At 33.2% G+C, this 26,845-nt stretch overlaps 1 protein-coding gene across 1 annotated transcript in view; it reads left to right on the top strand.

Annotated features, from left to right (window-relative positions):
* PACRG (parkin coregulated) overlaps positions 1-26,845 on the top strand; it is a 214,182-nt gene that overhangs the window by 21,266 nt on the left and 166,071 nt on the right. The gene's annotated exons all lie outside the window — the stretch shown is intronic.

The raw sequence follows: 26,845 nt of genomic DNA, 5'->3' as shown, positions 1-26,845 counted from the left end.
TTGTTTCACTGTCTTGTTTATGCAATTACCTTGGCAAAAATAATAAAAATATATTTTAAAACTGAAATAGTTTTCTGCCATTCCAATGTCTCTAAACTAGTCCAAATAAATCTTCCTGCAAACATTGTTAAATTAATATTTTTCACATTTATGAACATATTGGTATTTTCAGGGTGCTAAATGATTGATTTTGATAGGACATTCCTAGGTGGTCAGTCAGGAAAAAAAACAAATTAACTGATTATTCCCTTCATTGTGAATTCTTCTTCTAGTATTTAGATGCAGTAGTCATTAAGTTATGTGTTTTGCTGTTTATGCAAAAGAATAAACTTCAGTTACTCTGTAGATCTGATTTAAACTTGCTGTTTTATAGTATTTCTTCAAACAGTAGTCATCCAAACGTATTCTTGAAAGCTTCAGGAAAGCTAATTGTATATGCTATAATGAGATCGGTGTTACGTTGATGAAAAAATGGTAAACCAGTACACAGTTATTAAGTTTAGGAAAGCTAGAAAATTGAAGAAAAAAAAATTGTTTGTTTGTTTGTTTGTTTGTTTGTTTTCCTATCAGAGTTAACTTACGATTTCAAAATCATTCTATGTTCTATGATTAACATAACTGGAATAACTGTGGTAGAGATTTATGCAAACCTGTAAAAGATTAATTCTGATTTGTATAGGTTTTTGTATTTGGGCAGCTGCCATAGCTCACACAGTTCACTATAACATTTCGTATTAATTTGATATGGCATAACTGACTTAATCTCAAATATAAAATGTCATTGTAATCATATGTTATTGGGATTTATCTCTTCTGATCCAGTCACAAGAGAAATATAACTGATTGGCACTTTGCCAATAGTTAAGTCCTTGTCTTGAGTCTGTTTTATTTTGTGATGATCATTTTACAGCTCTTTCAAAAACTGGTGTTGTTTTGCCTCTTGAACCCCAATAAGAGGTGTAGCATACAATCCTCAATTTTAGGCTCTTGATCTCTGAGGAGGAATATTTGAATTTGCAGCTTAGTCACTGAGCTCCCTATGTAACGTCTTGGGGATAAGTGCCATTAAAAGACAGTCCACAAAACTTCTGTTCTGAAGCGATGCCTCCTGTGCCTATTCAATAGGGAATGTGAAACATATGGTATCGTATGGTATCACATCATCTTGGATTTATCGTCTCTTGCTTAAAGTGCAGGGAGGTACCCTCATTCTCTTCTAATCAAAAGATGGAATTGTTTTTCAGAGAATAAACAGATACCAGAATTCTTTCAACATATAAGATCAGGACTTGCTCCCTGTGTCACTTACTACAGTTGCTATTTCCTAGATAAGAGTATGTAGAATATATACAAAAAAATGTATAGAAAACTAATGTTTAGAGATTTTAGCTAACAAGTGGAAAGTCTAGATTTGATTCTTTTAGCCTGAAGAGATTCAAGCCCACTTCTCACAATATAGTCTATATGTACATACATATCCTCAACCTTTCCTGTTGCTTTTTGATACTCTATCAGAAAGACATCCCAAATAAGATGATTTCAGCTTTTACATTCTGGAGGAGCTCTTTTTGCATGCTAAAATGGCAGAAAAACAACACCTACTCATCCTTGAAAGTGAATCTAGTTTTCTGATCTCTTAGTGCACCGAAAAAGCTTAGCATGGCCAGTTCTAAGGAAAGATATGAAAAGGAAATATTGTGCCAAGGATAAGGCCATTAAAACTGTGTTTCTATCTACATTTTCAGCAATAATTCGCTTTTTGTTTTTTAAGGTCAAGTAAAATTAACTGTGATTACAACTGAAGAAGGAGAGATAAAAATACTGGACATAATTAAAGTATGAATCTATTAATACAACTAGGAATATCTCTAAAACTAATAATAGAAAAAGTTACTAGATAATTAAGTTGCTGCAGTAAAAATGTTTGATTCTCCTTTCTATTCTTAGAGACATCCTAGAGTAGATACTCAAAAATATACATAGGATGTTACTTGAGTCATCATCAAGATTCTAGTTAAAATACTTTATCTCATCTCAAAACAGGATTAGCATTCATTTACCATTCTGTGAAATGTAAACTTAAAACAATTTGGCAAACAAGACCAAATTTATATTGTATGTTTACTACAGTATTTTCAGCACCAAAAAGTATGATAGTGTTTTCTGTTGATCGTCAACAGAAATGTAATTGAGAACATGTGCCCTGGTGGAGCTGTGTTGGAAACATTCATGTTAGATCAGAAGAGTCAGCAGTGACTTCTCTTCTAAATTTGCACTGGATTTGTAAAACCAATGTCTTTACATCCAGCTACTTTGGTTTTGCGTAGAGCAGGCAGATTTTAGAAATTTACAAGCTTTTGCAAGTATCGTTTATAAAATTTATAGAACAGGCTCAGATTTTAAAGATGCTGTAATATATAAATTTTCCAAATTTCCAATTTATTTACAATTTCTGTGAGATGTTGTGCTATACAAGTGATACTCCAATCTGAGTAAAAGTCTCTGCACTTCTTACTTGAGCAGCTCATTAGACTGAGTTGTTACCTAAAATGAGTTAGGGTAGGAATGAACATTTTGTAGTACAGTATATTTTTTGAGCACTCTTTGGATTACTCACTGGAAAGCTCCGCAGGGAAGTGGTCACAGCGCTGAGCCTGTCAAAGTTCAAGATGTGACTGAACAATGTTCTCAGACCTGTGCCTTGATCTTTGGGTGGTCCCAAAATGTGGAACAAGGAGTTGTACTCCATGATACTTATGCATCCCTTTGAACTCAGGATATTCTCTGATTTTATGATTCTATACTTCAGCAGATTCTATCTAAGGGATCACATAGTAGGTACTTCTAAAACTGGTATTTCTTATACTTGAATGAAACAGTCAAAGTCTAGATTGAATTAGAGTTTAAATAAATAAATAAATAAATAAAATAAATAAAATAAAAAGCAGTTCTTTATGACTTAATTTTCCTAAATAGGAAATAAATATGTCAGATGTATGTAGATGTCATAAATATGATATCTAGTAGCATAACAAGCATGGACATAAAACTTTGCAAAATGATCCATCTTTCAAATGTTACTGAGCCATGGTGGTGATTTTCTGTATCCTTTACTCCATTTGAAGTTGCGACAGGCTGTCTGTAGTGATCAGAGCATAAAGGAAAAAATAATTTGAAGGTTAAGAATTTCAGGTTACATTCACAGTTGTGAAAACATGTTATCTTATTCAAAAACAGATATGACACATCCAACTGGAGAAATAAAGTGAGTTACACTTGTTCATACAATTCAGAAAAATATTTACTTTTTTTTGTTGTTGTTGTTTTTCCTAAAATTATAGAAGAGATATAAAAAGGTAACAGGAAATCTGAGTGAAAAATAAACTACTTTTTTCATTATTTTTTTTTTTTTTTAGTTTTTGCATGGATTTGTACACGTTCTTACTATATTTCTGCAGTTTGTGTCTTCTTTACAGATATGTCATTTATTTTTATGATTTTCCAGTACATATTATAAAGTGCTTATGAAGTTCTTATAAAATATCGGAGCAGAAACATGCAGACATGATGCTAAAAGAATCAGAATTCCTTTTGTTATTATCTATCTATCTGTCTATCTATCTATCTATCTATCTACCTATCTATATATCCTTAAATGTTATATAAATTTACACAGACTGTGTCATCTCTGCTTCTTGGTGAAGTTTTTGTATTCTAAATTATGATTCCGGTAAATTTAGGTTTCATTCTTATAAATAGAAATTTGGTGAATATAGCGCTATATAACGGTCATATAGTAATAAGAGCTGACTTCCAGTGTACACAATAGAATTAGTGAATAAATACAGTAATCTCTCAAAAGCTGATTTTAGATACTTGCATTTGTTCTTTTTTAGTAACTTAAGAGCTTCTACAGAAAAGTTCTCTAACATCACAAATAATATACGCTATATAAAGTAGATTTTAAATAGTACCAGGGCTATATAAGCCAAAAATGGGAGTCTATAAAACAATATACACTATAACCCATAATATAACCCGTATATATATATATAAAAATGTATATAAAAAAAATAGCTCTTGATTTTGTGAGTAATTTTCTTTTATGTGTGTTGTGTTATAGAGCTGATAGCAGTAGTCTAGGATATGATCAATAGTTACATTTAATAATACCTACAATGTGGTCTTCCTACGATGTTTTTAGATTTAAAAAACATTATCACTTTGTTTAAAAAACAGTGTTATTAGGGTTGGAGTAATCACCATAGCAAGTAATTTGATGGTAGAAATCTGAATATGTACTATGAAGTACTGTGGCACATCAGCAATTGTTGAACGAAGATGGAAGGGTGGTCTGGTACCTTGTAGGAACTGGTGTTGCCATTAGCCATTTACCTTGCAAGCACTGATTTTCATTATTTAATTGAAATTTCACAACCAATATAAGAGTAAAGTCTTAAACTTAATGGTTATGCTAAGTTGCTGTATTACTGAACTCCTCATTTAAAAATGAGTGAAATAGAAGTCACTCACTAAAAACAAATGTGGCTTATTTTGTTGTAGTTGTTGCATTTTCCATAACTTTGGAAGATAACACATTCCTTCTGAATTTTGATGTTTGTCCTATAGGCAGTAGAAAAATCGAATTTATTTTAATTTACATTATCTACCCAAATCTTAAAAGTCCTTGATGAATAATAATAAATGTGACAACAAAATATTGCTTTAATCTGTTATGAAGAACATGAAAGCAATGAATGTTACAATTGTTAAGATGTTTCCCGAGGGATCAAGCAATCTTCCACACTTTTCTTAAGAATGACCTATCACCTTGAAAAACAGTCATGAAGGAGAGCTGCAAATGCAAGACCACTGCCAGGTCAACCTGTCGTGGTGCTGACAGGTCTCTGATATAAAACCCAATTTACTGTTTAAGAAGCACATCCATTATCCTTCTGGTTTTAAAATAGAACATACATCAGCAAAATGATAAAGTGCTTAAGAATTATGAAAGTCAAGGACTATTTCATATCAGAAAGTCACAACCTTTTTTGCATATTACTGATTAAAATTACAGGGAATGTTAATATTCATCTGTGTTTTGTTTTGTTTTGTTTTTTTTTGTTGTTGTTGTTGTTGTTTGTTTGTTTGTTTTTCTTCCAGAAAGTTAGGAGTTTTCATCAGTTGAACTACTTGTATTACATCATCATTTGGGTTCGCCATACATTATATTATATTAGGTTATTCCTTACAGGAGTTGAAGAGGTTTGTGGAAGTGTGGGTGTTTTTAGATAAACTGATACATCCAATCTTTTTGATCCTAATTAGAAAAACAAACAAACCACACTACCAACAAGCCACATTTTTCCTATCATTGTGTTCTAACTTAATCTCCATTTGCAATGTGGAATACAATAAACTTCTTATGTTTCCTGTGTGAAGTGGATCTATAGACTCTTCTACTTAATACAGTTTCAGTTCTTGAAAGTGGAAAATTTAAGGCGTTACTGAATAGGCAACAAAAATGGGAAAAAAAAAAAAAAAAAAAAAAAAAAAAAGAAGGCACGTTAAAACTTTTTAGTCAATGACCTTAATGGATTTAAATGGCTATTCTAAAATAGAAGCAGAAAAGCAGTGATTATATTATGGAAATTTTCACCAAGGCTGATGGTAAAATAAGATTATAGATTTCTAACATCAAAGCACCCTTTAGAATAGTTTCCAGTGTCATCTTACTTGTGACTTTTTTTAATGTCTGTTTTAACTAGTGACCATATTTGATCATATCTCCTGTCTTTTTTTTTCTTTCATTGCTAGTTAAAGAATTAGGGGCTTGCTATATAATCTTCAGTTCTGCAGAATTATGCATAATCTTACTAAATAAAATGCAGTTTTTAACCTTTATTCATTTTTAACCATTATTCAGGTAAATTATTATTGCTTTCATGTTGTTTATGTGCTTCTGATTTTTATTTGTTTTTCAAGAATTTGACTTGAATGAATGTAATAGATATGCATTTCTTTAAACTAGTAGGCATGTGAATTCCAGAAGGGATCTTAATTCTTGTCCGTGTTTTGTTTTACTTTTACTTCTACTGGTAAACCATTAATTTGTGCTCTGACCTGTGTGCTCCGTTACTTTGTCTTGAGGCTTGAGACATGATGAATGACAGTAATCAAGTTTTACTAGTTGAAATAAATTTAATAAATATTTCTAAGGTCTTGGGAGGTCTTCATACGGAGTGATTTATAAAAACACAAAATAAAAATGATTTCAGCGAATTGATGCAAAATCTGTTTTTTGTTGTTGGGTTTGTTTGTTTTTCACTTGCTATGTGTTTGCTGTTATAGTCTGTAAAACACTAAACATTTCCTTGTTTCTTGAAAACAGTGAGATATTATCAATTTTATTTTATATATCAACAAAGTTAAGAATGTTTATAATTTAAGTGAAATAAGAGAAACCTTTGAGCTATGTAGTCTATTCACTACTTGGTTAGATTGTTCTTCAAGTTATAATATGTGTAACTGCATCAGTCTTCATGTGGGCATTGAAAGCAATGGCCGTATAGATTTTCTTACAAAGAAAATCATCGGGTTTGCTGTTTTCTTTGAAAGACTACTGCTTTCTTGGAAACATAAATACAGGTTCTTTAAAAAAGGAAAGACTTGTACTTGCACCTGAATTTAGCTAACAGGAAGCAGACCTATGTAATTAGACATTTTTTGAAGTAATAACCACACTTCACTGACAGTGAACATTATTTTTGTTTACAAGTCCCCCAAACCACACGTTACTGTAGTTAGTGGGTATCATGGGATTTATACTTGCATTGCGTATGCAATAATTCTGGTGTTTAGATCATAGACAAAAACTATTTAGAATTATGAGTAAGCATATGAAAGACTAATATGAAGTAAAATGTTACAAGTCAGTCATATGCTTTATAAACCATAGCAATTCAGATTTAAGAAAAATTTTTGTGTTTTAATTATATCGATCTTTCTACCATTGTATCAATCCAAGAATAAATAGATTACATATGTAATGGCATTTTAAATTCTAAATTGCTCATAAATACTCAGTTTCAGTTCCAATTAACCATAGTTTTTATGTGTAAGTTTTTATCCTTAAAATTTATTGACAACGATGTATGAATTCCATGCCGGTATTTTGCTGTAATAATATGGTATAACAATCAGAAAATGTGTTTATAACAGAAAGGTAATGGGAAGGTGTAAAAGCACTTGTCTGATGTAACAGTTTCAAATCTGTATTTTAGTATTTCAGTTGATGTTTCTATAAAGATGAAGATGAACTAAAAGTGATTGCTTTGGTAAGATGCATCCACAGTGAATATTTCTTCTTGTCATATGATTTATAAAGTATTGCAAAAGTGGCAACATAGCTGCTCAGTAAAAAGAGGCCAGCTTCTTACACTTGCTTTCCACTGAGTACCTTCTCTGACCATCTAGGATCAGATGAACACAAAACCTTCCTCCCTCCACCACCCCACCCCACACCTTTTCATTCTATGTCTCCTAAAGCTGTCAGGTTTTAAATTGTGTTAAAACTTAACCAGCTGAATCGGAAAGCTGTTCAAAATCTTTCATAGAATAGCATTTATACTATCTTAGCAAGTAAATGGATCCCTGAGAGGGAAAAGCTATTGCTTTAATTAGTCTATTCTGCTAATTCCAGGAAATCTTCCATATTTTGAGCATTTTTCTCATCTGGAGATTATTTTCCCCAGATCTTTAGCTCTTTCAAAAATGTTCAGTAGCACCAAAGTCATGAAGAGTGATTTGATCTCACGCTGGGCCTGTGGTTTCATGTTGCTTTTTGTCCATTCATAATCTGATTCTCCGAGCAAAATGGAACCTCAGCTCCATGCAATCAATGCAAAATGCAGCCAAATTTCCAAAACTAGCCAAGAACTTTCAGGATTCAAAGAAGATTATATATGTATATGTACATATATATATATATATTTATATATATACATCAGTAGTTGGGGATAGGTCAAGATAATTTCTTGCATTACAAATAACTCTTTTGTTTTGTAAGTCATATGTAGAAGGGAATATTTACCAATTTTTATGTGCGTTTTAGATTTTTCCAAAGTATAAATGTTCTGGAATAATTATCTCTATGCACATAATCTTCTAGGATTGTTTCCATATGGAGCTGATTTATATGAAACAATTGTTCTAGACTAACTATTGCACATTTAGTATTTTGGAAAATTTCCAAATGTAAGTGATTGTTAGTTATGTACCCTGAAAACAGTTGTCCAGAGCCCATTCAGTTTAATTCCCCTTTACTTGGTGAAATTTGTTTCAGAACTACAGAGCCAGATTTTAATCTTTACTGTAGTAGTTATACTAAAGGCAATATACAATTTCTAGTTGCATTTAATGGGATATTCAGATGATTTATTGAGTTGTAGAAGTGTTATATTGATCACATTTCTTGGTAGTTGTCTTACCCTGAAGTGATGGGAGATTTGCTCATTAACACACGTGCATTGCAGCAACTGCTTCTGACAGCTTCCTCCAAAAGCAGCAGTAAATCCTCTCCTCAGCAGGTATGGTTCCATGAGCACATCTAATACCTTGCTGCTGTTGCCTAGAAGTCTGTTTCTCAGTTTTGTCTTCTCTGATCCTCAGTGTGCAGCCTGTCTTCTTGTGTAGTCTCTCCTGCTCATCTGACACTACCATAAGCTGGTTCAGTTTGCAGAAACAACACAGCAGAAAAAGCATCCTCTTTGCATTTCTTTGGTGATCTATTTTACCATATAACTTATACTGCATATAATATACCTGAGCTCTATTATATGCTATCCATAGTTTTCATTACTTAGTTCTCTTTAATGCACACATAGTGCTCTGGAGTAAATAAACCACAGGGTTGAACACTGCAGTATTTTTAAGGTCATTAATTAAAAGCAGGAAAATGTATTGTGTGGACATGATTTTCATTTATTTTGTACCTCTTTGCCATACTCACTCTTTTTTTTTTTTTCTTGTGTGCATGTATGTGTGGATAAATCATTAAAACCTGTTTTAGCTTTTTGTATTAGCAAAATATCTCTTCCTCAATAGGACAGCATTTTTCCCCCTCTCTCTAATATTGCTAACGTTTTAGTTAAGGTTCTTGTTTTACATTAGTGAAAATGGCACTTAGTCTTTTTCCTTATGCGAGATTATGTTACTCTCATTCCATTGGCCTGCAGTTTTACTATGTCTAGTTCAGTTTACATACTGACAAGTCAGATAATTTCCTTTCTCTTCCAGGGCTAGAAGAAAAAGAGACTAGAGGGGAAAAATGTGAAAATATTATTATTATTATTATTAAAGTTAATTAGGAATAATTTCGTTGTACAACGCTTTTAAGCAACCTGAATCATTATTTGACCAAAATTTAAGCTATTTTGTCCCAGAGCTGAAGTTATTAAAGTTTTAGATTTTCCACAGTTTTAAAATATTTTGCCTCTTATCTGACTCTGTCAGAGGACTAATTTTGGATTTGCATGATTTGCTCTGTATGGTTTTGATCTATGCAGAACCTATAGGTTTTCGAGTGCATTCTCTCTGATTTTTCTTGAAACTTTGTGTTGGTACCTGCAATCTGCTGCAGCTGGTAAAATCACGTAAAAAATATGCATGGAACAATATCCTTTGGCACTGGCTTTAACAATCCTATTGGCTATCTTTTGGCTACCTCTACCTACTTTTTTTTTTAATATACAAAAACATATTTGGAAATTTATTCCAAACTCTACTTTAGCTAGTAGATTCTGTTCGTTGGTGATCTAAAAAAAAAAAAAAAAATGGAGAAAATTTGTTTCTGTGTTCATTTGTTTTGCATAGGCACTCTTGGTTTTGATAATTCAGTTGTCTGTTAATGACCCTTAGGATGGGATTTATTGTTCTGCACCATGGTGGGGACAGAGGGGTGGGTGGAGAGAGAGGAAGACAGTGAGAGACGATGTAGGGTTCTCTCTGGATCTCCAGAAGAATGGCCTGCCAACAAACAATGTATGAAAATATGTATATATATATGTTTAATGCGACAGAGTTTAAACAGGAATTCATATAGCAAGCAAATCTTTCATCCCTTCAGATGCTGGCTTTTGTGCAGCCTTGGACAGACCCACAGGTGGACTTTCCCATGGTATGCTCTGCACATGGTATCTTTGGAGAGGTTCCTCCTCCCTTCTGTGCTGTGGTGCCTTTTATTTTTCATAACAAACAAAATCATGTATCTTCTCCTGACAGGCTGGAATGCCTAATAATAATATTCACCGTCTAATACTATTCACCATCATGCAGCACAGGACAGCATGGGCCTCTCAAGCCGATTCCTTTACAATGGCTTAATACTTACAGGCTTCTCAAGCCTGAAGTACAAGGCATGACTGGGCACACATGGTTTTCTCAAGATGATTAACTCCTCAAACACAGCCTTCCAAAAGGCTGCCAATATGTTCATCTGGCCAAATGTAGAGGCATACCAAAAAATGATGTAAGAAAGAAAATGAGGTATCCATACTGAGTTGGAAAAATGATCAGCTTTGCCTGCCTATGGTGTGGTTCAGCTCATCCTGACAGGGCAGACATCAACATTCAGCACAGAACATGCAACCAAAGTCTAGCAACATTTTATGAAAGAACTGTTTACTATACAAGAATCAGTGTGATCTGGTGCCACAGAGTATTCTATTTCTACTCTCTAACTCTATTGTGAATGCAGGGAATTTTCCGCTAATCAGCCCTATGCATCGGATCTTGCTAAATTTGCTATTCTATCTAAATGTTGAACAATGTTAAAATCTTGAAGTATTTGTCAGTGCTGTCCCTTATGAGGAAATAACTTAAGAATTCTACATTTAAGAAGGTACAGTATAACTTAATAATTTAACAAGTAACAAGTGCTTCTTTGTTTCTTATAAAGTCATCTTTGATCAGTTTATGGTCTCTGTAGCTACTTTAAGTGCTATATTTATTCATGGACAATGAAATCTTATTGTCTTTAAATTTTAAATCTGTATTTTTTCTTCAAGTCCAAGGGATTTGTTCTTTTATCACTGAGATATAAAATTTAGCCATCTCAGAATGTGTCTGATTCTTCTTTACCACTGGTACAAATAATGGAAGTATCATCATTAAATATAAAAGCAATCATTTTTCTTAACTACAAAGTTAACAACAATCACCAAAGGCATTCAAGGATTTATTTTACCTTTGCAAAATTTCCAGTATTCATACTCATTTGTTCTTAGATCACTTATTCTATTTAATTATTTATTCTAAGATCACAATATTTTTCATTTCTGTCTTTTCTAGTTTTTATAGTATGTGGGAGATCTGTGGTGTTAGAAATTATTTCAGTTTGTTAAAAAAAATCTTCCTAAAATATAGGTGTCTTCCGTTTTTTAAGCATTTTATGTCTTATATCCTAACACAGCAAGTGCTTCTGCTTAATCATGTACTGCTTTTTCAAGATACTTGCTTTTATGATGACGGCTTTACATCTTTACAAGTTTGTGTTCTGGTTTACTTTAAGATCCTTTTATAAACGCAATGTGCCAAATGTAAGAAATACTCAAAGAACTATTCAGACAGATGGAATTTGTATAAGGTGCAGAGATTTTCGTTCCTGTTACATTACTTAGTGCCAAACAATAGCTGGAGAGTTTAAGTCAGAATTCCATGGAAGCTCTTTTCTGAAATGTGTATCATACATCATTTTTATTTCCTGTGCTGTTTTCTTATTCACACACACACACACACACAAAAAAAAAAAATAAAAATCTTTTAAAAGTTTAATCTTAAAAAAAAATGGAGAATTTGTTCTACTGCATATAAACCGCTAACATAAGTTTTCTATTTTGAATGATATTCCCGTTCCTATAGCAGTATTGCAAATTAATTTCTGTATGTGAATGGTGAACATAAATATTTGGAGATGCTCAGTATGTTCACTTATTACACAAACAAGCAGACATCAAAATTACTAGGCTTTCAAAATACTGTTCTTTATTATGAATATATGTTTTTCTGTGTTTTTTTTCTTTTTTTTTTTTTTTAAAGAGAAAGATTAAGACTTGATACATGTATTTCTAAAGAAAATACTTCAAAAGGTTATACAATATGGCCTCTGATTTGTGCCAATATCAGCTGTGATTAGGCTGATAATCTCTTATATCCTCTTTAATCCTTGTTTAGTCTTTTTATTATTGAATACTCCAGTCTCTGACACCGATGTTTTTATTATATCAGTTACAATCTGGATTCATTTGGGAAATTAGTTTTTCTAACTGATTGTATTCTCTGCCTGTATATCTCTACAGTTTCTCAGAGTGCAACACTGAATCTTCTGCAGCATCTTTTGCTAACATTTTAAGATGTGATCTCACCAGACACCATGATTACTTTCTGCCTTCTGTTATTACTATTTAGAAGTGATTTTGACAGATATACAGAAACGGTGGATGATTACATAAATATAAGATTTTGTGGCCTCCTTTCTTTCAGGAATGGAGGAAATAATAGTATGTAAGTTTCTCAATAAGTTTAAATGAGTTAAAAATCTACTGTTCCCTAAGTGTTTCTGAAAACATCTGAAATCCCTCGATCTTATTTATTATGGTTATTTATTGTGTAGATATATTCAGCAACTTGGCAATGAATTATTCATTTTAATATCTGGTTTTGTAGTAAAACACAGTTTCAGTTAGGTAAGCCTTTAAAATAGGGAGAAGTTTTTTAATCCATCTGAGTCAACAACTAGTGGAAAGCCATCAGTTCTTTTTAGAAAGAAAACACCATGGAGAATAGCACAGTAATCAAGACTACAAAGAGGAACTTCAGGCTCTGACTGTTTCATACTGGGCTGTAAAATGTGAGAATGCAAATACTTTGGCATATAAAATGCAAAAATTCCTCTTTGATCAGCTGAACATTTCTATTGATTTCAATAACTGCATAAATTTGCCATGAAATCTGTTTTAAGTCAGCTATCTAACAAATGATTTTATATTGGACTAGAGTGTATTGGACTACATTCTTCACAGAAAATTACCTGTAAATGTAAATGTTGTCCATCCACCTTTTGCTTAGAGAACATTTCCATATAAGTTTCTAGAGAATTCAGTTTGAAAGTGCGGATAGAAAATTTGAGATAAACATCCAGTATTGTAAACGAGTAAGTCTCCCTTCTTTATCAAGCTGCCGATTTTCATGAATCTTCTAGGATTCTCATTTTTTTATTGTATCCCTTTAAAGCTCTGAAATTTTATTGCAAGTGATCACTGTACTTAAAAGTTACAGAAGAGAGAGTATACAGAGAAGGCTGATTATTTTCTTTACTTAGAATATCAGGCTAAAAATGGGTTAACCATTGATTTAATTTATTATTATTATTATTATTTTATTGTCCTTATGAAGTGTTGATAATGATTCTGTGATCAGAGTCAAAACAATATGCCCATCCTAAGTGTAGAAAGAAACTAATTTCATGAGACTGTGCCTACTTTTGTCTCTATAGTCCATAATTGATACTTTGGATGCATAGAGTAGTTGTATAGTTTATTTGGTTTTGGAACAACTACTTTTGACCAACATGTATTACCAGTAATCTTTCCTTTTGATTTATTTTTGCAATTTTTGAGGTAATTATCCAGCTGAGACTTTTATTAGTACCTTTAACACTTCTTTCTATATACAACATGGAGCAGCATGTTCTTAGTTCCAGCTTATTTTGTTATTGTTTTAGTTTATTGATAAAGTTCACGTATACATTTTTCAAGAAATGCTGTTTTACGGTTATATTCTGGAGGTCGAGGCAGTCATCTCTGATTTGGAAACTTTAGATTTTCACAGAGTTACAGTATTGGAACATATGTCTTTGGAGTATGAAAATCCTTATTTAATCAACTGAAACAATATTGTCAAATGTTAAGTATCCCAGAACCACAGTGGGTTGTAGTGGATGTTGAAACTGTTGAAATTCATATGAACTATTGTTCATGCTACTGATGATACTTTTTTTGCTTACCTTTGATTTTCACTTCTTACACTTTATGCCTCCTGCTTAACTCAAAATTAAGGAGGTCAAGTTTCTGTTCCTGTCAATACCCTAGCATAGTAGCTTCTGAGATGGTAAGTACTGTAAGAAGAAATAATCAAGATGAGGAAAGGAAAATAAATACTAGGTAATATTTTCTGAATGAAAAAGGAAAAATCTCTAATTCTGTCACAGGCATTCTTGGACTGAAAGGAAATAAATGAACTCTAAAAATCTACAAAAATATGTGTTAGATGGATGTCTTCCTGTACAGAAAAAAAAATATCTCTAAGAAAATTTCTATCAACTATAAAAAAAAAAATAAGTCAGTCTTCTGTGTTATTTCAGGTTTAGAGGGATTAGAAAATGTATACGATACTGAAAAAATGATACCTAGCTGAGTCTATTATCATGTAAATATATAAGAAAGGAAGGCTAGCAAACAGATTAAATGACACTTTAAGTTGTAATTATCTTATGGAGAAAGAAATTAAGGAAATTACAACTGAAGCTGTTGGACAGTGTATGTCAGTGAATGAAACAAAAACACTTTTCTAGAAGTCAGTACTCTTCGGTCAAAAAGTGATCAATTAAATGAGAATAGAGAGATTTGCAGTATTTCAATACTTTTTTTTTCCTAAAATCACATAAACTTTGGATCACAAAACCAATACCAAGATTAAAAAAAAAAAAAAAAAAAAAAAAGTGGCCTTTGACATTGAGTAGAAAAGTTAATCTGGCTCTGTTTCACTAAATACCTGTCACATCATGATAACAAACAGTTAATATCAACTCCTATCCAAATAGTATTTTAGAAGATGAAGGTGGAAGTTCATTAACTTTAAAGACTTCCAAAGAAAACTCAGCAATTTCAGCTAAAGAGAGGAGGCTTCAGAAAAGGACTAAAGGCAAAGAGTGATCAAATAGATTTAAAGCCATTTCTTGTCACAGTACAAACATATGGAAGAAAAATAAAACATGGAACATGATTTTAAACATATTACTGAAGATTTAAACATATGATTGCTGAATAAGCAAGTATGAAGATAACTCATTTAAAGATTTTTTTGTAAAGTTAACACAAAGGTCCCCCATATCATCCCCATCTCACAGAGACCACAAAATCCTCTGTGCCCCAAATACAGTACAGATTGATTTAGACCATTGTATTTTCCAACTGAAGAACTTTGGGTAGGCTTACTTTCTCAACCTATGTAGAAAAAAAAGAAAAAAAAAAAAAAAGTTGTCAATTAAAAACATTTCCTTTGTGTATGGAAGAGAAAAAGTTGAGGGGATAATTTTACATCTAGTTTTCAGATCTATTTATTTATTTATTTTTAAGCATATCATACTTGAATTTGGCAAGAAAATGAAACTGCTTTGGCTGTTTAGATACAAAGTTTTATTCTTCTTGAGTTCAGGTTCCCCTTTTTTTTTTTTTTTTTTTTTAATAAGTGGTGATAAAGTGAATAAAATGTTTAGCAAGTTATAACCTATTTCAGGGGGTTGTGTTTTTTTATTTTTTATTTATTTTTTTTTTAGATAATGGCTTTTCCCTCTGGTTCAAAATTCAGTTCTTCAACTTGTGGGCAAAGATATGGAGCTGTAAGACATTTAGGGTCTGGACACCAAAGTGGGCTGTTTACTCTGTGGTGTAAATGATCAGTCCCCCATTCCTCTCCCTTCCTCTTTAGGTTTTGTTTTCAGTGTTCCTATTCCATCTCTTCAGATGCAGTTAAGTAAATTTCTATTGAAGATAGCCATGGAATGGGATTTTGTGCATTTTTTTAATTGTGGAAGGATGAGGGCTGTGTAGGAACTGCTTTGCTAACCCAGGCATCTAGCCTTGGAAAGTTTCCAGGTGCATTCAATAGAGAGCTGAAGCATGTCTTCAAGGAAGGTGATAACTAGCTCATCACAATCCCATTTGACTTTCTGAACTTTTATGATATTGGTAAGTTCTACCCCAGTTTTACAAATGAGAAATTAATGCCAAAGTGTTTTATTCACCAAGAACACAGAAGGAGTCTCTCCCAGAATTAGAATGCAATGATTTTATCTTTTCAGTCCACTATTTAATCCTTTAAACAAAGATAATTCTCAAAAAAAAAAATAATTGAAATACTTTTTGTGTGTGTGTTTTTTTCTTTTTTTTTTTCTTGGCAACCATCTCCTTCTGAATGAACAAGCTACTGAGAAAAAAGCCCTTCTTAAACACCCTGTTTGGTGGGTGCATAAACTTTGGCATAGGCTTCATTCTTTCTCCCAGTTTGTAAACTACTCTGTCAACTTCAGAGTTATGCAGTGCACATCTATATCAAGTTCTTCACATGCGTTGAAAATAACTCCAACATAGGATGATTTCCTTCTTTGCAAAGTCCTACACAAAATTGCATAGAAAAGACTGACCTAGTATGGAGGTATGAATAAGATGCTGAGACAGTTTTTAAAGGTTTAAGCGTAGGCTGCTTCATCTGACCCTGCTTCTGAAGGAAGTCATTAGGGAAACTATGACCTAAAAGTTATATTCACATGGAATGTAGGGGTAACAGAAAGAAAGTTATAACATTAAGGTACTTTGCTTCTAAAATAGAATCTAGCACTCTCACTTAGTACTTTTGTGGATCTGAGCTCATGGTTCTTAGAAAATAATTGTGGCAAGATAGTTACATCAAGCATTTACCTATACTGGTTAACTGTTTTTCAGGGGAAGCAGGCTAGCTAAATAGTTTAACTTCCGAAATCTCTACACTTCTAGGCACTGGGATATAGCAAGTAGTGTAGAACATTCAGTTTTCCAAGACCAGATGTTTAGTCTAAGTGGTCTTTTCTCTTCTAAACAAAGTACTGGCCACTAATTTAGGACAGTCCACAAAATCCAGTGATTTCTCCTCCTCTAAAAATAGGACTACAGGACCTGACATAATTTGCTATCTGCTAACAGTTAACCTGAATATAAAAGTTCACTAAATAAAACTAATTTTGAATGTTACATTTCAGTATTAGTTCTTCAGTAAATTTTATTCTGAACAAAGTAAACATATTTTACTTATAACACATGTTAAATAACAGTGTTGTAAGAACTTTACAAACAGGAATTACTTCACCCATCACCAACATAGCAACTATGAAATGGTGCACCATAATGTAAAACTTTTTGACAGGAAAGGATTAAATGAAGCATACAACTGAAGTACGAGGCAGGATTTAGGAAGTGAGAATGCAAATACGGAGTTGGAATGTTCTTATAACACTGACATTAAAGATGCAGTGTTCTTCAGGCATTCTAAAGTGTTCTGTCATGACCCAAGCAAAGTTCTTGCTTGTCACAGGTCATGCCAACCTTATCTGAAGTCAGTGCTTTCAGATAAGTGATTCACCTGGGTTGTCTTTGGGCTGATAAACCAATGATTCAAAGGCTAACTGACCTGATGGGGCCCTGTTCTCTCTTTAAAAAAAAAAAAAATAATAAAAAAAAAAATACAGATGGTTTTAGACACTGTTATCAGCTGGAGCAAGGGGAAATTTCCATATGTTTAATTTTTCCATGACATGGAAATTAGTTTATTCACACAGTTCTAATAAAAGTTAAGCATAATAATGTCATTTTAATATATTCTGAAAATTGCTATGATAGGCTCCATCTTATCATCTCTCTTATTTAATTTCTAGCTACCATGAACTTGTCATTCCCTCTCCCCTACTTTTGACATTGTGGTGGCATTCCAACTCTCATTAACCATTTCAGTCGCTACTCCAACAAAAATAAAACAAACAATTTTAAGAAAATAGTATAAATGATATCTTGGCAGTTCAGAACACTAAATGAATTGATGCAGCATCAGGCAAACACCAAAATCAATGTTTCCAAAAGAAGAAATGGCATAGATTCACCTGGAAGGGAGGGCAGGTCTTTGAAAATTTAGAATAACAAGAAGCAGGATCTCTGTATTATGGTCTTGCTTTTATTCTATTTCCTAGATATCCTCTGTTAGGGTCACAATGATAAGTTAGGATGGTAGGTGCGTCCCAGCATGAATGTTCGTACGTATGTGTGATGGAAGCGCAAAATAGGCTGAAAATAACCCTCCTAGTATTTTACAGTTTTACCAACTCTTTACTTAGAAATTTACACAGATATTCCATGATAATGTTTATGAGCATTATAAAAAACTAAACATTACAGAAATCAGAAAAAGTGAACTGTAAATACATTTTATAATTTAAATAAAATATAAAATCCACATTTCATTTTGTTTCCAAGCCAACAGCATTCTTATAACTTGCTGTATGTAGACCTGCAGCATGTTGATTTGGCATCCAAAAATACATATGTAGCCATAAAGAGTATTGTGGCTACTTTTATATCAGTGAGCAGTGCAAGCCAATAGATAGGATAACCGAAGGAAAAGAGATGATGCTGAGCATATGATGTTTTACATGTTACAGGGATTTCCTTCATTCTGACTGACTGTTGTCTGAAAGGATTCCAGTTCATTCACTTAGAAACTGCTTCATTATGTGAACCATTTCAAAGCACACTCATGATCCCAACTGAAACATGAATGCAAGTATTCTTGCAGTATATTTATATTTTTCTAAACATTACAATGTGGATGGAAGAATCTCCACTATAAGGAAAAATCTAAAGGGCTCTCAGATTTAGTGGAATTGCAGTGGAAAGCCTTGTGAAAATGATAGAACAAGGAAAACAGAAAAACAACCAACCAAACAAAAACAAAATAGAAAGATAAAGAGAATGAGAAAGAGAAAAAGAAAAAAAAAAAAAGAAAGAAAGGAAAAACAACTGTATTCATCTGTAGATTGAAAGAAGGAGAGGAAGAAATACATTAGTTGTTACTCATCTGTCTTCTTCCTTTACATTAAAGGAAATTGATTAGCAAGCATAAGGATGGAAACTAAAATTACATAAAATATAACATAAAACATAAAACACTATACGCCAGCAGAAAGTAAGCAGAGATGGAAGACCTTCTGAGGACAGAGTGCTCTACAGCACTTTGTAACATAGATGCATCTGGTTTATCTAAACAGCTTATCTTTTCTCCAATCAAAAATAACATTTCTGAGGTGATGAAATAGAGTAATTCTGTATGCAGCTTATGACTTCCTTTCAGTTGTGTCTCAAGGCAATAATGAGATACAATATCTTTGTACAAAATCACATCTGATTTTTCTTTCAAGTTCTGGTGCTTTAGAAGCATTTGTAATGTTTGCTGACCTCTATCAGAAGTTTCATCTTGGGGTCTTAAAATTGTTTTCTCACATTTTGACTTTTGAAGTTATGAGATGAGCTTTGATCTGTTGTCCAGATTTGTGCAATAGCCCCAGAAGTAGATTTCAAGCATTAGAAGTGGCACTATTTAAAGCATATCAAGAGTGGCATGTGTGAGGAAAGATCTCCCAAGTTTCTTTTTGGATATAAAATGCTTTTGTCTGATACACGTTGATGGATTGTGCTCTTTTGATATTGAATACTTGTGATACTGATATTAAATACAAGGAATTAATGTGGAACTCAGCGTATCCATTGGGACATTTTCTTGTGCCTCTGCTATCATTTGAAGTTTCTCATTCGATTTTGGGTATGTCTGCATAGCAAAATCAAAACATGATGGTAGCATGTAACAGCCACCTATGTTAGTTTAATCAAATTATGATCAATAAATGAAGAGCTATACAGGCTTTGCTGCTTTTTGCCAGTAAGAGTAGACTCTCTTGGGGATGCCTATCTACAGATTCTGATTGTTAACATTTGCTAAGATTTGTGTTTCCAAGTCTTCACTATTACTATTACTTATATGTATTGGAGAAAGCTGTAGATATGTCACAAAATACTATAATCATGCAATTGTTTTGTTGTGTTGGTAAATAACTGCCAAAATTTTAAAATTTTCCAAGCATGCTGCTTAAGATGATGGGCATGTCTGTGCTACAAGTGCAGAAACAGTAAGGTACATATGTGCCTGCTAACTCCAGAACCATAAACTCTGGAGTTCATGGCTTTTGCACCTCAGTTCAGGCACAAGCTGTAATTAAGCAGTGTTGTGCAGCTGCCTTGCTGGACAGATTAAGAGCTCTATTACGCTATATGGATAAGGACCTTGCAGTTGATGATTCTAGTAAAGCTTTGTATGTTTACATGGCACTGCATAAGACTAGGTTTATTATTTAGCCTTTATTCCTGACAACTTGAGTATTTCATTACATGGTGCATTTTCTTTGATTTATGCAATATATCTTGCATTATACTCAGTAGCTTCTGGCTTCAGAATACAAGGAAAAGAATGGTGACACTTCCTGTGGGGAAGTCAGTGAACTGCCAGCAAGACTATGCTGCATTAGCCAAGTGAGGTGGTAGTTTGACACCAGTACAAGAGAAGAATGGGACTAAGAACATGCCAGTGGTTGCACAAATATTTTCTGGATGCTATTGCCTTTACATGCTATTGCTCTAAGACACTAGCTTGTGGTGGTAGACTGTATTCTGTGGATACAGTGCAATTTCATACAAATTCATTTTTCAGCTTGGAGACAAAGAGATACAATTTATTATTCTATTTTTTAAAAAAATATCAGTCTTACAGTTGATAATGTGGTATTATTATTAGTTTCAGGGAAGACTGCAAACATTTTTTAGGCAAGAGAGTTGAGTGGTTATGTGACTTCCAATCTCTATAGCTTAAAAGATAAGTATTATATTTTATGTGGGAATGAAAACTGCAAAAAAGATCTGTTTAAATTACAGTCTTCCTGTAAGAAACTCAGCTGACTGAAAACTGGATTTTATTTTATTTTTTCCCCAATTGTCATCTAAATGCATTAACTTGTATCAATTAAGTAAAGATATGTCTTTAACCATTAAATTTGATTCAAAGTCACTGGTAATATATATATTTTTGAATATATGAATTGTTAAATAACAACATAATTGTTAAATAACTAGAGCAGGATATCAATCTATTCTACTTTTAGGAAGTAAAAACATTGGTCTCTTAATATCTTACTACCCTAGTCCTAATATGTTATAACATATTTTTTTATTTTTCACACAACTCTGGAACAATTATTGACTTCTGATTGGAACACAAAGGCCTAGGCAGATCAGAAACTGTGTCCAATTAATTCTTGATGCTCAATATAAATTCAGCACCATTCCTTGAAGAATCAGTCACCTGTTTCTTGCTGTCACACTCCATGCTGCTCCCTCCTTTGTGCCAGCTTAATTATTCACACATCTTTCCAGTAAACCTGTAAAAATACTTCACAACTTAACCTAACAAAACCAAAAACTATAAAAAAACCTCTTTGTTTCTGATCTGGTCTTCTGAATACCCACACAAAAGCTTGTGTTTGTAACGGAAGGCTGTACATTGTGATAGCATCCAGTGAAGACCACTTATTTCAATGTCAGTGACAATTTTTGTCTTGCTTAAAGTGCCCATGAGACTACTGTGTTAGTTTTTAAGAAAATCACCAGTCATCCTATGAAGGTACTACATACTTAGGTCCCTGAGTATGTGTAGCTTGACACTCAATTAGAAAAATGGGCAAATTCAGTCTTCAAATACAAATTATTTGAAATCATATTTAAATAGTAATTACTATTAGTATTTTCTTAATTTTTACTGACGTCTAAGAAAGCAACCTGATAGAATGCCCATGAGTCAATAAAAAAATATGGTCTTTCTCCTTCCTCGCTTAATGGTTTGTATTTTTTATCTTGTCACATAGTTCATTGGCATAGAATTACAATAAATTAGTTTTGCAATTATCAAACTGTTCAACTTCTCTTTGGCATTTAACGAACCTCAGAAGCTGTTTATTGCTTCATATACTTTGCCATCATGAATATTAGCCTTTAATTAACTGGAACTCTAATCTTAGTCTTTCTAACTATGTTGCAATGAAATATCTTTGTTAGGTTGCCAAAGACAGTATTTATGACTGCTTTTTCCGATAAATTGAATACTTTCAGAATGACCTTTTTAGTCAGCAATTTTAATAATATAAAATGCAGGAAGATAAATTTCATTATCAAAAGTAAACACAATCTCTTTTTTGTATATTTTACTTAGAAATAAAAAGTCACAGAGAAGCCTCAGTTGTGAGGGACCTCTAGAGATTATCTGGCCCAGCCTTCTGTTGAAAGCTGGGCTTTAGAATAGTTTTTTCAGGTCCCTCTCAAGCCAAATCTTGAACATTTTCAGGGATATTTCAATACTTCTGGGCAACCTATTTCAATGATTAGTTTTTCTCACAGTGAAGAACTTTTTCTTGTATCCAGGCAGAATTTCCCTTGATTCAACTTGCACCTGTTTCCTCTTGTCCTGTGCAGCTTTTTGAAGAGAACACCACCGTCTTTATAACAGCCTTTTAGACTGGAAAAGTGTGATTAAATCATACCCTAAGCCTTCTCCTTTCTGGGCTGCATACATCCAGTTTATTGAATCTTCTGTCAAGATTTAATCATCTTCATGGTCCTCTGGTAGACCCACTCCATTTTTTTTATTTTTTTTTTCATGAACTGTAGGGACCAGAACTGCACACAATATACCACATATCAGCAATTGTCAAGTAGAGTGGAACTCATGGATCTGCTGCCTATACCCCTACCAATGCAAGCTGGTGCTTGGCTTGCCTTTGTTGCTGCAAAGGCACTGCTGACTCAAGTTTAGTGCTGTCCATAAGAACCCCTGAGGTCCTTCTTAGCAAAGCTTCACCCTAAGTAGTCAGACCCCACACAGTTTGTACTGCTGTTTGGGATTTTCAATCTCATGTGCAAAATTATAATTGTGCATATCTTGTTTGTCCTAGTTTGTGAAGGTCTCTCTCTGTACAGTAGTTACTCCTTCTAGTGTACGATACCTCTCTTCACAGTTTGGTGTCATTCACAGGCTTGGTAGTCAGCATTCAGTCCTGGCATCCAGATCCTCTATAAAAACTCAAATAGCATCATATCCAACAGTAATCCTTAGGAACTCCATTTGTGACCAGTTGCCCATAAGCCAGTTAAAGCATATCAGACTTCCCCTGAAAGTTAAAGACATAGCATTCCTGTAAGATTTTGTAAAGCATGATGTATGCAAGTAGCTTGGCAAGTAAGATTATTTGAACTGTCACCAGGAACAGTAGGACGTATCCCACTGATTCTACATTTTCCCCTAAAATTATGGGCCATATGTGTCCTCAGAAACTATTAGAACATTGTGATGATCTGCAAATAGAGGAAAAGGAGAGGTCTGGTCTCAAAAAGCACTACAGAAAAATATAAAATAAATGCAGATAGATCAGGAATTATTATAAAAAAAAAAAAAAAAGTGTATGGATTTATTTTTCTTTCCTCAGGCAAACTTGCAAATATAAGGCTAGAATGGCCCAAGAGAATCTCTATTGAGAACATTGTTCCAAACAATGTATGATAGTGATGGTCTCCCTAGTAATAAGGATAGGGAGAAAAGGAAACTAAAGGTAAGCAGTATCTGCCCAGTGGAGCCATTCCAGGGAATGTCTCATAATCTTCTTCGATCAGGTGCAAACACAAGAAATAAGGTGCTTCCGTGTAATGATCTTAAAGCTGAGCAACAACTCTTCAGTCGTGCAAGGTACCATTTCCTCAATGCAGGGACAGTTCCACTGTCTTCCTGGTTGGTGATATTTCTTTGGTTTAGGCAGACCTTAGGCTCATTTCTGCCTAGATAGTTTTATCTCTTTGGAGTCAGATGCCCTTCCTGGTATTTATAGAGCTGTATGTCTTTTAACGAGCAAACTGACAAGCAAAACATCTTTAAGACAAAGGAAAAAGCAACAGCTCTCTATCTAGACTACTGCCAAGTATTTGATATGAAGTACAAGAGTTATATGGATCAGTTTGTAAGAAACTCCATATTGAAGTGGAGACAATAAGAGCAAATAATGTCAAAGTGAAAGATATGATAATGGAACTTCTTAAGAATTGGTTTTAAGGCTAATCTTATTTAATATTTTAATTAGTGACCTAGACAAAATATATATATGTATATGTATGTAGGATTGTATAACAAAATTTACAGTTGACATGATGTTTAGAGTAGTTATTAAAATAGATGAAGATCAGAATGTCACACAGATGGAAGTGGAAGTCCTTCAGAATTGGTGTAATAGAAACGGAATTAAATATAATAGTACAAAGTAATGCACTTAAAACTAATGACAAGAAATTCTGTTATTAACAGAGCTCATCTACAGCAAATGCTAGTTGCTATAGCAGCTAATATAAGGATAACTATGAGTTGCCTGTGTAATGTGGCCTAACGAGAGACTAAATGTAATGCTAGGAGGTCTACCAGAAAGACTATCTATCTCATGAAAAAGGATAATACAAATTGTATTTCTGATCACTGATAATGTGGATTTGGTAAACCTGAATGTACTTCTTTTTCATCATCTTTAGCAGTCACACACTGAATGCACAGAAACTTCTAAAAGTCACAACGAGGTCTTTTGACAGGGAGTTCCATAAAACCATGACTTGCTACATGAATACATAACTACTTCTCTTTGTTCCAAATTTGTGACTTACTAGCTTGTTGTCATGTCCTGTGCTCTTACTGAAGGGGACGGTGGGAAAATCAGTCCTTATCCATCCTCTCCATGAAGCAATGATTTTATAAGTCTTTATTTTATTCCTCCTTAGCAATCATTTTCCTGGTTTATTATTATTTTCATATAAAAGCTGTTCCATAACTTCATTGATAGTCCTCCTCTGAAACTTTTCTAATTCTACCATATCTTTTTTAGAGGTGGCAGATCAGAGTTGACATACTATTTAAAATGTGTTTTGTAACCATTGAAATAAGAATAATGTACAACAGCCTTTCAGCAGTAAAGGGAAAGACAACTGGATTTATGGTCAATTTTTGAAACACTTTTTATATATAATAGAAGGATATTAGAGAAATAATAGAGGAATTGATAACTTTATTCCTTCTACTTTTTTGGTTCTTGCATGAAGAATGCAAGGAACTGAAACTGAATGCAAGGAAATGCAAGGAATGCAACTTTTTCCTGCAAGAAGTTGAGTTAACACAAACTTGTTTTCCAGAAAATCTGCAAAAGTGCCATGGGAAAAAAAAGTTCATATCAAAACTACTAACATGGGAAAAATAATGGTTATTTGCAGATAACATGTAGTTTGGGATTGTATTACCTCTAATGAGGATAGTCTGCCACAATAATTAAGATTGTAGCTTATGTAGGCAAGACAACACATTCTTTATCATAATTCAAAATTTAATAGAACCATGATTCCTAATATTTTATGGAAACACATATTTTAAAGGATGTGTGCAGGTCATACCAGTACTGAAAAATGTATGAAAAGTACATAGATGCTTTTCTAGTGGCCTCAAATGACCAGTGACTTACAGACTTGCCTCAAATGCAAAAAAAAAAAATATATATATATATATATATTATATATATATATATAATATATGTAAATAAATCTAAAGGCAAGTGAAAGTACTTACATGTATACTGGTGGCACAGAACAAGTTGTGCCTCCGCAGAACAATAAGTGTAGATTTATTCTCACTGGTTTGAAATGCTTTTCTTGAAGTGTTATGCTCAATTGCTGCAGATGCGTTTACTAAGCAAAATTACAGCTATGCATATCAAATCTATTTTCACTAGACATGGTCTATCTGTGATAATACCATGTAGCAATAGGTCACAGTTTAGAAACCCCAGTTTAAATGATTTGCAATAAAGTACAGTGTAAGCATATCATTAGTTGACCCTACTACCTCATTCTTACAGGTAGTGAAAAATGTCAGAATACTCTGGAGAAAAAAAAGTGCAAAGTCACTTTTGGTCTGTAGTTATCACAGTTAAATTACAGAATAGAAAAAGTGAAGCAAAAGATGTTAGATGCTTGTATTCTGTTCAACGAAAAGATGAATATACTGCTAGAAACTAACGTCAAGGTTATTGAAAGACATGGAAATGTAAAGAGACAATTAGAACGATACAAAATACTAGGTATGATTTATGATCCTTGAAGCTCTTACCTTTTTTCAAAAATGACACTTTCTGTATTGTAAAAGGTAGCAAGTCATAATGGCATTTCTGATGAAAGAGATATGGAGAGAATTCTAGGAAGTTCTTATCTCAGATACATGGCTATAAAAAAAAAGGGGGGGGGAGGCAAGAATTTCTCAAGGAATAATCAATTGTCAAGGGCATTTGAGATTAGTTTAGCCCTCTTAGTCTCTTCTAGCATTTAAGATTAGCTTTGCTAATTAGCTTAAACAATAGGTCTCTTATAAGTACTTCAAATTCTATTACCTTTGTGCCAGGTTTTACTTGCTGTTACTACTAGATTTGTCTAAAAATAAATAAATAAATAAATAAATTATGTGTGGACATTCTGGAATTGGATTGTCATTCTGGTAATCAGACTACATGATACTCTGACCAGACATAACTCAGCTAAGGTACCAAGTAGAGCTTAATCAAATTTCTTCCTCCAAGGCAACACAGACAGAGAGGAGTGGATTGAGAAGAGACTTTCTTGCATTTCTTTCAGTAATTCAGACATCAGTACTGAGGGGCTGGAAGTCCTATGAAAGCCATATCCATAGGAATCGAGGAGTGAATCTGGTGAAGTAGGAACTGGTCAGGGAAAGACAATGGAAAGACAGCACAGTTACACTAGATAGAAACTGAGCCAAATGACTTATATAAGGAAACAAATAAAAAATATATTTCTTA

Source organism: Aythya marila, assembly GCF_965140915.1.
Source record: "Aythya marila genome assembly, chromosome: 3".
In the NCBI taxonomy this organism is placed as follows: domain Eukaryota; kingdom Metazoa; phylum Chordata; class Aves; order Anseriformes; family Anatidae; genus Aythya; species Aythya marila.
The sequence above is the reverse complement of the archived record's forward strand: the minus strand, read 5'-3'. Positions and strand labels throughout refer to the sequence as shown.